The following is a 14,951-nucleotide window of genomic DNA, read 5'->3' as shown; positions in this document are numbered from 1 at the left end:
TTATGACAAACCCACAGCCAATATCACACTGAATGGGCAAAAGCTGGAAGCATTCCCTTTGAAAACTGGCACAAGACAGGGATGCCCTCTCTCACCACTCCTATTCAACATAGTGTTGGAAGTTCTGGCTAGGGCAGTCAGGCAGGAGAAAGAAATCAAGGGTATTCAATTAGGAAAAGAGGAAGTCAAATTGTCCCTGTTTGCAGATGACATGATTGTATATTTAGAAAGCCCCATCGTCTCAGCCCAAAATCTCCTTAAGCTGATAAGCAACTTCAGCAAAGTCTCAGGATACACAATAAATGTGCAAAAATCACAAGCATTCTTATACACCAATAACAGACAAACAGAAAGCCAAATAATGAGTGAGCTCCCATTCACAATTGCTTCAAAGAGAATAAAATATCTAGGAATCCAACTTACAAGGGATGTGATGGATCTCTTCAAGGAGAACTACAAACCACTGCTCAACGAAATAAAAGAGAACACAAACAAATGGAAGAACATTCCATGCTCATGGATAGGACGAACCAATATCATGAAAATGGCCATATTGTCCAAGGTAATTTATAGATTCAATGCCATCTCCATCAAGCTACCAATGACTTTCTTCACAGAATTGGAAAAAACTACTTTAAAGTTCATATGGAACCAAAAAAGAGCCTACATTGCCAAGACAATCCTAAGCCAAAAGAATGAAGCTGGAGGCATCACGCTACCTGACTTCAAACTATACTACAAGGCTACAGTAACCAAAACAGCATGGTACTGGTATCAAAACAGAGATATAGACCAATGGAACAGAACAGAGTCCTCAGAAATAATACCATACATCTACAACCATCTGATCTTTGACAAACCTGACAAAAACAAGAAATGGGGAAAGGATTCCCTATTTGACAAATGGTGCTGGGAAAACTGGCTAGCCATAAGTAGAAAGCTGAAACTGGATCCCTTCCTTACACTTTATACAAAAATTAATTCAAGTTGGATTAAAGACTTAAATGTAAGACCTAAAACCATAAAAACCCTAGAAGAAAACCTAGGCAATATCATTCAGGACATAGGCATGGGCAAGGACTTCATGTCTAAAACACCAAAAGCAATGGCAACAAAAGCCAAAATTGACAAATGGGATCTAATTAAACTAAAGAGCTTCTGCACAGCAAAAGAAAGTACCATCAGAGTGAACAGACAACCTACAGAATAGGAGAAAATTTTTACAATCTACTCATCTGACAAAGGGCTAATATCCAGAACTTACCAAGAACTCAAACAAATTTACAGGAAACAAACAAACAACCCCACCAAAAAGTGGGCAAAGGATATAAACAGACACTTCTCAAAAGAAGACATTTATGCAGTCAACAGACACATGAAAAATTGCTCATCATCACTGGCCATCAGAGAAATGCAAATCAAAACCACAATGAGATACCATCTCACACCAGTTAGAATGGCAATCATTAAAAAGTCAGGAAACAACAGGTGCTGGAAAGGATGTGGAGAAATAGGAACACTTTTACACTGTTGGTGGGACTGTAAACTAGTTCAAGCATTGTGGAAAACAGTGTGGTGATTCCTCAAGGATCTGGAACTAGAAATACCATTTGACCCAGCCATCCCATTTCTGGGTATATACCCAAAGGATTATAAATCATGCTGTTATAAAGACACAAGCACACATATATTTATTGTGCATATATATTTCTTTTGGTGTTGTCAGTTTTCTTTAATTTGACCATTCTAGCAAATGTGTAGTGTTTCCTTTTTAATTATAGATATAATTGTATATATAATTTATGCCAGTGAACTTGGACTAAGACTCCTTGACTTTTTTTTTTAGTTGAATAGGTAACATAAACTTTTCCTCCTATGTCTCCTATGAATGGACCTGGCGTTACACAGATACATAAATGAATTGACCTTAATTATGGATATATTGTCTCCTTTTTTTAAAAAAAAATTATTTAATAGGCTTTTAGAGTACTTGTACGTTCACAGCAAAATTGAATGGAAAGTACTGAGAATTTCCACATACTCCCTCCCTGTCCCCATGAAAAGGCTTCTCCTTACCAACATCCCCTACCAGAGCGGTACATTTATTACAACTGGTGAACCTACATTGACACATCATTATCACCCAACATCCATAGTTTACATTAGGGAGTCACTTTTGGCATTGTATATCCTGTGAGTTTGAGCAAATTTATAATGATGCATTTCTACCATTATAGTATCATACAGAGTAATTTCACTGCCCTAAAAATCCTCTGTGCTCTGTTTATTCATCCCTCCCTCCCCTCAACCTCTGTCAACCACTGACCTTTTAATATTTACATAGTTTTACCTTTTACAGAATGTCACATAGTTGCATTCACACACTATGTATCCTTTGTAGATTGGCTTCTTTCACTCAGTAATATGCAGGAAAGATTTCTACATGTTTCTTCATGGCTTGATGGCTCATTTCTTTTTAGCTCCCAGAAATATTACATTGTCTGTATGTATCACAGTTTATTTATCCATTCACCTCCTGAAGGACATCTTGGCTGCTTCTGAGTTTTGGCAATGATGAATGAAGCTGCTATAGACATCTATGTGCAGGTTTCTGTGTAAGATGTAAGTCTTCAACTCCTTTGGGCAAATTCCAAGGAGCAAGACGGTTAGATCGTGTGTTTAGTTTTGTAAGAAACTGCCAAACTGTCTTCCAACATAGCTGTACCATTTTGCATCCCTACCAGCAGTGAATGGAGGTTCCTGTTGCTCCACATCCTTACCAGCATTTGGTGTTGTCAGTGTTCCGGAATTTGGCCATTCCAGCAGACAGACATGTAGTGTTTCTCTTCTAAATTTTTAAAGATCATTATTGACACTCCCTTTAAAATGGAGGGTGTGTGTGTGTGTGTGGGTGTGTGTGTTTGTGTGTGTATCTCGGATTTCATAGTGACCATTTTTCAGTTGGATAAAGAAATAATATTTTTCCAGCCCGTTCTCCTCCTTTTGAATGTTGTATGAAAAGAAAGTAAAAGTTACCAAAGCAAATTCAAGAAATTCAAGAGAAACATAATTGTTCTTCCTCAGAGAAGAAAGTTAAATCATCTTTGAGAACAATCTGGGTGGCCTGAATTGTCTGGAAGCATTTATGTAAGATTGGATTTGCCTGTTCCAGTGTCTGGTAGAACTCGCTATTAAAATCATTTTGACCTGGTGGTAGTTCTTCACTTTCTCCTCCATTTTATCCTCTTCCTTCTTCCTTTTTAGGGGTGGTAGAATAGAATTTTATATAATTATAGATTCAGCGGCTTTAATTATTATAGATCCCTTTGGTTTTCTATTTCTTCCTGACTCAGTTATGCAAAATTATATTTTCCTTGGAAATTGTTCACTTTGTATAAATGCTCAAATTTATTTGTATAAAGTCCATATGATTCTTTTGTTTTGATATCTGCTTTACCTTAGATTATCTTCCCTATTTCATCTTAATATATTTATTTGTACTGTCTCCTTTTAAATTTTTAAAAATTTCCCCCCCAAATGTATCTATTTTACTAAACAAAATGTTTGATTTGGTTGACTTTCTCTACTGTGTTTAACAGGAAGAAAAACTTATTTTCCACTCCAATGATTTATGTGTGAATTAATTTCCCTAAATAATCCAGATTTCTTTCCCCATTTCTTACTCCTCTGCATGAAGGTTAACTTGAGTATCTGTTGTTGGGTGACAGCCATTGGTCCTCTTTTCTTGGTTGGGTTGATGTAAACCATCAAAAATTCTAAGCATGGAGAATTAGATTTCTTTTCACCCTCCAGTCCAGTGCAAGATAACAATCCTAGGTGTGTGTGTCTGCATCTCTCTGGTATGTAGTTCCAAGTTCTACAAACCAGAGGATGGGCAGGGAGTATTAGTAGATCTGTTTGGCTCTTGCTCTTAGTTACACCTCTAACATAATTTATCATTAATAAAGGTGATAATTTGATCTTCATATCTGTGACTGTTGATCTTACAGTGGATTCAGAGTTTAAGAGACAACAAGGAAGTTATTTATTTGGCTCTCTTAGACTCCAACAATATTTCTGGTTTTATTAATTTGTGCTTTTTTTGTATTATGTAGTCCCTTTTTTTTCTTTCTTTAGATTACTTGATGTTCCTTTCAGCTACTTTTACTTATATTACTGTTCTTATGAGTTTTAAATTTTATTATTTCATTCTAAATAATGATAACTTCCATTATAATTTCTTCTTTGACTCCTGAATTAATTACAGATCTGCATTTGAGATTTTTTAAAATTTTATTTCTTAACAATAGCATATTATGAGGATGTGCTTTTCGATGACCATAAAAAACCCTACAATTCTAAAAAGATAAAGTTCTTTACAAGATATGAGCATTTAAGGAAAGACGAAGAAAAGAACTGAAATATCTGACTGTTAACATATCAACCTAGAATAACTTAAAGAGGCAATATCACTATCTAAGTCTCAATTTCCCCCTTTAAGTCTTATAACTTCTGCCCTATATATATGATTACTTTAATATTCTTTAAATGGTATTTTCCTATCATGATATACCTAATGTAATATTTTTACATTATTTTTAATCATTCTAATGTCTTAAGACAACAAATTATGCTCAACTATTTTAAGAATTCCTTGTGTGTACACATGTGCGTTTCAACATAACCAGCATACATCAACATACCTATTTTTTTTTTTTTTTTTAACTATGGGGCCGGGCACGGTGGCTCACAACTGTAATCTCAGTACTTCGCAAGGCTAAGGTGGGTGGATCACCTGAGGTCAGGAGTTTGAGACCAGCCTGGCCAACATGGTAAAACCCCATCTCTACTAAAAATACAAAAATTACCCAGGCGTGGTGGTAGGCACCTGTAGTCCCAGCTACTCAGGAGGCTGAGGCAGGAGAATCGCTTGAACCTGGGAGATGGAGGTTGCAGTGAGCCAAGATTGTACCACTGCACTCCAGCCTGGGAGAGAGAGCAAGACTCTATCTTTAAATAAATAAATAACATTTAAAAAAATAAAATAAGCTATGGTAGGAACAGCCTTTATTGGCTCCAGCAAGAAGTGCCAGAGGGGATACAGCGTTGGCAGACTAGATTGCTGCCCTCCAAAAAAAGGACATACCTACAGTTAATAGTAATACCTTAATATTATTAAATATCCTGTGTTTACATCTGATTGTATTGTATGTTTTTAACACTTTGAATTAGGAACCAAATACAATCTATTCATTGCAACTAGTTCATAGGTCTTCTAAATTTCTTTCAATCTATAAATTCCTTTTCCACGTTTTTTTCTTAAAATTTTTTGTTGAAGAATCTGATTCATTCTTTTAAATTCCCCACAATCTGGATTCTGCTGGTTGCATCCCTGCGGTATTAACTCTTTTCCCTCGCCTTTTTATTTCCTGTAAGCCGACAGTTAATCTAGAGCTTTCAGTTTATATTTCATTTTGTTTTGTGTTTTGCAAGACTCCTCCATAGCCGGTGATGTGTGTTGATATAAGGAAGTATATAATGTCTGATTGTCTCTCTTTTTGTCATATTAGCAGCTGTGGATGACCATTGTCGAGGTCCATTGTTTCCTAAAGGCATGTAAAATGACAACATTCTATCATTTCTTCTTCGGTTATTAGCTAAACACTGGTATAAGTTATTTCACAAATATTTTTGTTTACTCTGAGTTGCAGTTCATACAGAAATGTTAGGATAAATTATGGATTTTTTTCTTTTTTTAATACCAGATCTCAAAACAATGTAGTTGCTCTGTATGTCTATCATCATATCCTGGCGTCCTCCAAGGCGGTCACAGAGGCTCTCTGCAGTATCCGTATGAAGTCATGGGTTTTATACATTGGATCTATTTTAACCCATTTCAGTTATTATTCTTATTTGTGTTCAAATCATCCCATCTTTGGCCAATGGGAGTTTATTCAAGCTGGCTTCGGCATCATTTTGATATGACTTCATAGTCTTTGATAGTTCCTTGCTGTTCATATGACAAAATATCCTAGATTCGTTTTAGATATTTTCTGAACAGATCTGGAATTAGCCATGTATATCTTATTTCAGTGCAAACTGATATTTTGCATTTTAAAAAGTGGCACTTATTGAGATAAAACGTAGTCATTGTTTCTCAGTATTTTCAGTGACAGAGTTTCTCTGGTTTCTTTATCTTTGCCTTTGGTATTCTACACTTACGCCGTGATGTGTCTAAGCGTCCTGCTTTGAATACTGTGTCTTCCTACTCTCTAGCCTGTCCTTCTGAAAGTCCTATTAAATGTATGTTAGACCCTTTCATTCTTTAAACACTGTTTATTATCCTCATTTTAATATTTTTAATCTCTTTATTTCTCAGTGTTACATTCTAAGTAATGCCTAGGATCTATATTCCAGTTGGTTCAAGTTTTTTTCAGCTGCATTTTCCTTGTACTTACCATTGTCCCAGGTTTTTAATTTTATGGATTACATTTAAAGTTTTAGAATTTTTTATGGATTTAATTTTTTATGGATTACATTAAATTTAAATTAACTGAACTTAATTTTCAGTTCAGCCTGTTCAGTTTTCATAGTTGTTCTTTTCACATATTTTCATTCTTTCCTTTAAGTCTTACTCATTTTGAAAGTTTATTTATGGTCTCTAACAGATAGTTTGATCATTGGAAACTCCAGTGGGTCTCATCCTACGGACCTACCTGTCATACGGGGTATGACCCAGCAGAACCACTTTGATTTTTAGTTCTCAGCTTGGGACTTCCTAAGTCATATGAACCGTAGAAACTGGAAACCCAAACCTACGTGAGGACATTCCTGTGGTCACAGATTCTTAGAGGAGATATTTCCCCCACACCAATACCTAGATTGAAACCAAGGAGTTTCCAGATTGTTGCCCTGTGCTGATGGGAAAATTTACACCCTTTCAGGGGTCTTGGTTGCGTGCAGTGATTTCATTTTCAACTCTTCATTTTGCAGGGGTTTCAAGTCGTTGAAACACAAGACCATAAACGACTGAGACCCTCCCCCACCAAGTTTCCATGAGGTCAAACTGATTTGCTTATTACTCTAGTTGTCAATTCCCTCTTCATTTTTGGCTATTGAACACTTCTGTGTTTTTTTTATTTACTTATTTTTATTTACTTCTTCTTTGCAAGCACTATCCATCTAAAAGGACGTTTTTGTAGTTTATCTGAAATTTCTATGTTCTCTGTACCAAAAGGGATTTTAGGCCATGTAATTTGGCATACCGCCAGAAGCAGAAATCCAGTCTCTGTTTTCATCTTTTCCAAAAACTTAATCTAAACCCATTGTAGTCTATACGGGCTAGTCAAAACACTAAGCTTTTGATGAAAAAAAAAATTGGTTTAGCAAGTGGCTCAGACATTCTGATTGACAGTTGATAGCATCATAAGACATGATGATTCCTGCAGGGAAAATAATTAAAGGGATTCTTGAGAGTGAAAATGTTGGTTAATTACATTCCACAATCAGATGGACCCTCTCAAAACATTTATATGATTAATGGCACAATGATACCCCACTTTAGCAGACACAGCTCCCAAACTGATCTCTTTGTAACTACCTTTGTTTTCAGTACAGTGATTTTGATTTTGTTGTCACAGAAGGCCAGTTTCAATGATCAGAACCACAATGTTCTACCACTAATATAAAATGGTGGCAGCATATCCTCAATTTTTAGAAAACTTTTAGCTAATGAATATCAATTTTCTCAGTTATAAAAAATGTCCCCATAGTGTTTTCTTAATATTTCTGTACCCACAATTGCTTATGGTCTACTGTTTAAAAAGGAATGAATTAGTAGGAAACTTATAGTAACAGAAAAATTCATAAATGTGATTTGTTAAGGGTATTGTATGTACACTTTTCTGTGAAGAGGCAGAGATATGCACAGAGCTTTTGTAACAAGGTCTTTGTTTCCAGAAGTAAACCTGTCTATGAACCTGAGTGTTTCCATCTCTTTAAGATATTTTCCTGTTTTCAAATCCATTAATCTATCTCCAACCTCACAACTTTGTTATGGTTATTCTCTGAGGGAATTAGACATATCAATAGTCCACGGCCTTGTGTAAAGGAAATTATAATTTCTAGGTGTTCTGACTGATGAGTAATGTAAGAAACATCACAGAACGAAGGTTTACAAATTTTGTTGTCACCAGCACATTATATCACAAATAAGCACATATAATTGGAAGAATTTTCATAAAGCTATAGTGTTTTAAATATGCCCCTGTAATGTTTAAAAGTTGTCTGTCTATATGGTCCAGTTTCAAAGCAGTCTGTCAATCAAAGAAACCCAATTTGGCATCCAAAAAATCATTGAAAAGAACTGAAGATATTTATTGAGAACACGTAAGAATACATACCTCTCAGATTTCCTCCTTTATCTTTCACTCACTTTCAATACACATTGCATCAACCCCCGTATTTCTTTTTTCATCACTCCCCAAGCCCCTCCCACAGTCCTAACCCAAGTTCCTCTCCTTCTTTTCTCCCTCCATCTTTTTTTTCCTTCAGGTTCTGAAATATTATATTTGCTGCATGACCAAATGTCAAAGTTGCATTTATTTTTAGGTGATGAAATGATGACTATTGACTAACATTAGTAATCACTTTCTCCAACATTTCTGAAAAGGTTTCTATCTACTTTGTCATATTGCTTTGAAAATTAGTCCTTGAAAACAATAAAAAACGTACTGAAGCCCTAAATAGAATGTTGCATTGTACAAACTCCTTCATAGCCATGAGTCATTCCTCACAACAGTCCTGTGAGGTATACCACTTTCTTAATCATATTTCACAAATGAAGACAGAGAGGTAAAGAGAAAGGTGTGGCACAATGGGATCAACACAGATAAAGTATACTGAGGGCCTTACATGAAATTCAAATAGTGTCGCTCCCATTTTGTAGATAAGAATCCTGCTACAATGGGGATATGCTTCTCACTCCATAACAGCAACTGTCAGAGACAAGAGCGATTATCATGGTAGCTTCAGTTCTCATCCCTCCATCTTTCTTAATAATTTTGCAGCACAAAAGTCCAACATAATAGACATTCTGGCAAGCTGGGGCCTTCCGTAGATGGGGAAAGGAGAAGAAATGGGGCATTGGGGCCAGCATCCTCTTTGGTGTAAGACCTAGAAATACTTACATGCCTGATAATTTTCCCCCGACAGATTCACATGCACATATCTGAAAAGTATACTTACCTGTTTATAGTAAGAGCTGCATGAAACTTTCTTTTTCTCCTTCTTTGAGAGACAGAGTCTTGCTCTGTCGCCCAGGTTGGAGTGCAATGGTGAGATCTCGGCTCGCTGCAACCTCCACCTCCCAGGTTCAAGTGATTCTGCTGCCTCAGCTTCCCAAGTAGCTGGGACTACAGCTGCGCATTACCACACCCAGTTACTTTTTGTATTTTTCAGTAGAGACAGGGTTTCACTATATGTTGGCCAGGCTGGTCTTGAACTTCTGACCTCAGCTAATCCACCCACCTCGGCCTCCCAAAGTGCTGGGATTACAGGCGTGAGTCACCGTGCTTGGCCTTCATGAAGTTTTCCTTGTCATTTAAACCCTGTGGGTATCTGTTTCCTCATACGTAAAAGGACCATGAAAAATAGTATTTATTTCCTAGGTTGAATGAGATCATACTTGTGAAGCATTTAGGAATAGGGCATGGTACATAGCAAGGGCGGGAGGGATGTTGTAGTTATTATTACTTAGTAGTAGTAGTCATGATACATGTGGTAGGTAGAGCTGCTGTAAAAATACACCTTATACTGGCTTATAGGCAATATGCAATTCACCTGAAGCAGAGACCTGTGATTAATATACGTAAATATTTGGATAGTAATGTTGGCAATGGGAGATGTAATAAAATTTTACACTTTCCTCTGTAAGAAATAAAAGAATACTTTTTGCCTATCCATTGAAACACCAGTATTCTCATCTTTCTACCTAATTTAATAACAGCCAGCTTGTACCGAGTATTTACAATGCACTGGATACTCTGCTAAAAACGTAATAGTTTTATCTTCTTTAACTACAACAGTAACTGCGAAAGATAGGGGTTATTATAATTATCCTCAGTTTTTAGGTAAGAAGAGTGAAGCTTCAGAAAATTTCCTTAGCAAGAATGATGAGGACATTTTTCAGCTGGGCGCGGTGGCTCATGCCTATAATTCCAGCACTTTGGGAGGCCGAGGGGGACAGATCATCTGAGGTTGGAGTTTGAGACCAGCCTGACTAACACAGAGAAACCCTGTCTCTACTAAAAATACAAAACTGGCTGGACGTGGTGGCAGGCACCTGTAATCCCAGCTATTCGGGAGGCTGAAGCAGGAGAATCGCTTGAACCTAGGAGGCAGAGGTAGCAGTGAGCTGAGATCGTGCCATTGCACTCCAACCTGGGCAACAAGAGCAAAACGCTGTCTAAAAAATTTAAAATAAAAAAAAGAATGAGGACGTTTTTCTTTCTTTGCGTCTCTATTATCTATCCTAAAGATTTGTTGAATGGATGAAATGATAGTTAAACCTTACCAGTCTTTATTTTGACCCTGAACCTTACATCTGAAACAGACTTCAAAATCAATTATAAAAACAGGCAAAATCATATTTTAGGAATAAAACAATTTCCCCAAACCATTTTAGGAAGAAACCGAGGATGAAAAGATAAAACAGCACAATCATCTTGGTGGGACACAGCTGGAAGACACGCAGATTTTATGATTACCAAGGGTTTCACAGGAGGGTGGATGGCTAGGATCACAGAAGAAATCATCTCACCTTCCAAGCCATCAGTAGGGATAAAGTGGAGTTGGAGATGCCATCCTGCTTTCTTCACACTCTTTGTGTTTTGAGGCCTAGTGCTTGTTGGGCTGGGTTATTTGAGCTGCTGAAACACAAACTGAAATGCAGGCTACCCAACAGCACACACAGCTGCTGCTATCATCCATAGTCTTGAGAGATGGGCAGGTTCAGAGGTCCGAGCAGGCCACCCAACAACCAGGGCTTACCCACTGAGGTTAGATGATTTCTCTTCCTCATGACCCATGGGGTAATATGCAGTGGCTCAGTGGCTCTCAGGATAGTCACAACTCTACTGCGTTGCCCTTGGTAAGCTGGAAATTATATCCTTGTTGACATGCTCTGCAGGCTGCTGCTAAAAATGCCAAACAGCAAATTTATCCACTGCTAGGTTCTTAAAGAAACAGATTCTCGGCCGGGCACGATGGTTCACGTCTGTAATCCCAGCACTTTGGGAGGCCGAGGTGGGCGGATCACAAGGTCAGGAGATTGAGATCAGCCTGGCTAACACAGTGAAACCCCGTCTCTACTAAAAAAAATATACAAAAAATTAAAAAAATTAGCCAGGCATGGTGGCAGGTGCCTGTAGTCCCAGCTACTCGGGAGGCTGAGGCAGGAGCATGGCGTGAACCTGGGAGGCGGAGCTTGCAGTGAGCCGAGATCACCACTGCACTCCAGCTTGGGGGACAGAGTGAGACTCCGTCTCAAAAAAAAAAAAAAAAAAGAAAAAGAAACAGATTCTCTGTTCTTGAGGAGCCACTAAAACAGAGGTTCTCAAAATGTGTCTGAACCAACAGCATTGGCATCACCTGGGATCTTGTTAGACATGCAAATCCTTTGACCTTATCCCAGACCTCCTGAATCAGAAGCTCTATGCCTCCTGGATCAGAGACCAGCAACCTGATTTAACAAGACTTCCAGGTGATTCTGATGCGTGCTCAAGTTTCAGAACCACTTTGCTAAGGGATTAAGGTCAGGAGAATCAAATTGAATACAGAATACAATATCTGGGGGACAAGGCAATGGTGATGTTGAGTTTCTTTCCTAGCTGGTCTTTCCTTGTTGTTTGTTTGAATATATATTTTGAATGGCTACAGATCAGTTGGAGAATTCTCAAAATTGTAATTTGCTAGTGAGGCTCAAGATTTAAATGAGACAGAATGAGGTCAAAAACTCTGGTGACTACTTAAACAGATGAGAAGGGACTGATTTTATGTTGAAATCCTTGTTTGAAAAAGATTTGTCATTATTTACATACCTTATATAGTTGTTGTAGATATTGAAAATGGGATAATTTATATAAAGTTGTTTTTAAGCCATAAAACATGATGCTAACATTAGTGTAACATTATGGAGTTTTGACAAGAGAGTGGGTGAGGCAAGAGAGAATGAAAGGGCCTGATATAGATTATGAAAAAAGGGACTTGAGGTCCCTATTCATTCATTCAACTATTTTTTCTTTTTCGCTTTTTTTTGTTTTTTTTGAGATAGAGTCTTGCTTTGTCACTCAGAATGGAGTGCAGTGGCACAATCTCTGCTCACTGCAATCTGCACCTCCTGGGTTCAAGTGATTCTCCCACCTCAGCCTCCTGAGTAGCTGGGACTATAGACATGCACCACCATGCCTGGCTAATTTTTTTTTTTTTAAGTAGAGACAGGGGTTTCACCATGTTGGCCAGGCTGGTCTCAAACTCCTGACCTCAGGTGATCTGCCTACCTTGGCCTCCCAAGGTGCTGGGATTACAGGTGTGAGCCACTGTGCCCAGCCCATTTGACTACTATTTAGTAGGCATAGACTATATACCAAGGACTGTGTGAAGTGCTGGGAATAAAATGTTGAACAAAAACAGACATGGCCCTTGCTTTCATAAAGCTTAAATCTAATAAAGGAGGCAGATATTTATCAAATAATGACATCAATGAATAGCTAAGTACTAAACCTAAGAAAAATATTCTGAAGCAAAAGAATATAGTTCCATGACAGCACAGAACAAAGGAACCTATTTTAGATTGGTGGAAACAGGGGAGTGAAAAGGAAAAGAGGGAGGCTCAGGAGGACTTCCCTAAGAAAGTCCTGCTCTAACTGAAATCCGAAAGATGAGTAGAGGTAAGTTAGTCAGGCTGGAGGATGAGGGGTTGGAGAGGAAAATTTATAGACTAAGGAAAGAGTGTATAAAGGCCCTGTGCAGAAATGAGCATGGGGCCGGGTGTGCTGGCTCAAGCCTGTGGATCACTTGAGGTCAAGAGTTTGCGACCAGCCTGGTCAACGTAGTGAAACCCTGTCTTGACTAAAAATACAAAAATTAGCTGGGTGTAGTGATGGGTGCCTGTAATCCCAGCTACTTGGGAGGCTGAGGCAGGAGAATCGCTTGAACCCAGGAGGCGGAGATTGCTGTGAGCTGAGATCACGCCACTGCACTCCCACCTGGGCCACAGAGCAAGATTCCATCTCAAAGAAAGAAAAGAAAAGAAAAAAAGAAAAGAAAAGAGAAGAAAAAGAAATGCAACAGGGTGCATTTGAATTAAAATCAGGCCAATGTGGCTGTACTGAAGAGCATACAGGTGACAATGGGGCAAGAAGCAGCTTGGGAGGTAGAGCAGAGACAAGACTATGTAGGGCCTTGCAAATCTTGTGTGTATCAATTAGAAACTGACTGCAACTCCTAGTGCCAGAAATCCAACTAGTGAATGTATTATGTAAAGATTTTGTTCTCTTGCACAGAAGAAGCCCAGAAGTAGAAAGTCAAGTCTTGTAGCATGGTTCTCCCAAGTCACTGGAACCCACGCCTCTTTCATCTTTCTGCCTTACCATTTCTGGTTCTAGCCTCCACCTTCAAGGTCTCAAGGTGGAGACTGGAGTGCCAGTGATCACAACCATATTTCAAACATGAAGAACCCAAAGGGCAAGGGTAAAAGGATTTTCCTGGGTACTCCATTTAACAACTTCTGCTTATATCGCATAGGTTATTCCTCTCTGTAAAGGAGGTTAGGAATTATCTTTTTTTAAATTTGTGTCTGAGATATATTGCTGTCCCAATAACGAAAGATTTTTGTGAGATAGAAGGAGAAAACAGATACTGTGGAAAGGCTGTCTTTGCAACACAGTGTTAAAGATTTTGATCATTTTCCTGTGATCCATAGGAAGTTATTGGCAAGTCGTAAGGAAGGACATGGTGGGACTGGCTGCAATGTGGAGAAAGGAATTGGGGCTGGGAAAGCAGAGTGAATGGAGAGAAAACCCAGGGAATAAAGAGATGATGGCAGCATAGATTGATGCTACGGTGATTATCCTATGGTGATGACTATGGAAATATTGGAGTCAAGATTGTTTTGAGAGACATTTAGGAAATGAAAGAGTTAGGCCCTAGTGATGAATTAAGTATGGTAAGTGAGGGAGAAGTGGGCATCAAGAATGATATATGCTGGCTGGATAATGGTATCATTAATTGAGACAGAGAACAAAGGAAGAGGAGCAGGTTTGCTGAGGAAGATCATGAACTTGGTCTTAGGCAAACTGAAGAGGAATGCCTTCCAAATGGAGATGTGGTAAATAAATAATTGGACATCTGGGTGTGGAACACAGAGATCTGGTCTGGGCTGGAGATGTAAGCTGGTATCACATAACTGAAATCATGATTGATAATGATAGTCAGGAGAGAGTACAGTATACAAAGTGAGAAGAGGGTCTAGGACTGAGACTTGGGGAACTTCAGTATTTAATGGAAGGCAGAGGAGAAAGAGGCAGAAATGGAGACAAAACAGGAGCAGTCAGAGACTTGGAAGGAAAACCAAGATGTAGTGTCAGAGGCAATAAAGTCCAAGCAAGAGGGATTGTGCCCAGCATCAGCAAGAGGGTCAATGAGACAAAGACTGAAAAAGTTTTTTGGATTTAGCAACATGGAGACCACTAGAGATCTTCATGAGGGCGACTTGGAATATTTGGGCTAGAAACCAGTTTGTAATGTGCTCAAGAGTGACGCAGGTTTGAAAAAATGGCAGCAGTAAGTATGTAATTTGTTAAAAGACCGGCTTTGAAGGAAAAGAGACAAATAGAGTAGAGATAGGAGGGATATTATTTCGTAATATGGAAAGGCCTAGAGTGACCTAGGGC

The sequence above is a fragment of the Macaca thibetana genome, chromosome 15, assembly GCF_024542745.1.
Source record: "Macaca thibetana thibetana isolate TM-01 chromosome 15, ASM2454274v1, whole genome shotgun sequence".
NCBI lineage: Eukaryota > Metazoa > Chordata > Mammalia > Primates > Cercopithecidae > Macaca > Macaca thibetana.
The sequence above is the reverse complement of the archived record's forward strand: the minus strand, read 5'-3'. Positions refer to the sequence as shown.